The sequence below is a fragment of the Antrostomus carolinensis genome, unplaced genomic scaffold (assembly GCF_000700745.2).
Source record: "Antrostomus carolinensis isolate BGI_N321 unplaced genomic scaffold, ASM70074v2 scaffold30209, whole genome shotgun sequence".
Taxonomy (NCBI): domain Eukaryota; kingdom Metazoa; phylum Chordata; class Aves; order Caprimulgiformes; family Caprimulgidae; genus Antrostomus; species Antrostomus carolinensis.
The window spans coordinates 1,191-1,485 of NW_010338366.1; the positions used below are offsets into that span (position 1 = coordinate 1,191).

General features: G+C 57.6%; 1 protein-coding gene across 1 annotated transcript in view; it reads left to right on the plus strand.

Moving 5' to 3' along the window:
• The window catches only part of LOC104530802 (tubby-related protein 1-like), a gene marked incomplete at both ends in the record, with an annotated part of 3,515 nt that overhangs the window by 969 nt on the left and 2,251 nt on the right, over nucleotides 1-295 (plus strand). The window lies entirely within an intron of this gene.

Genomic DNA, 295 nt, shown 5'->3' on the forward strand with positions numbered 1-295 from the left:
AAACCTCCATAAAGAAAGGAAAAGGGAAGAAATCCAAGAAGGTACAAAAACCCCCTCAGAGTTGTGGGGGTCCCCTTGGGGTGGGGTGGGGGGGCAGCAGCTCTTCCCATCAGGGTGGGTTGTGGGGTTGGAGCATCCCCCAGGGAGACCCACCACAGCACCATCCCTAAAGCCACTGGCTGCAGAGCCACAGCTTGGGGACAAGATTGGGAGTAAGGAGCTGGGAAAGGAGGGGAGCTTCTGGCAGGTTTTGGGGTCACCATCCCCTTTGCTGTTGCAGACGAAGGAGGAGAGG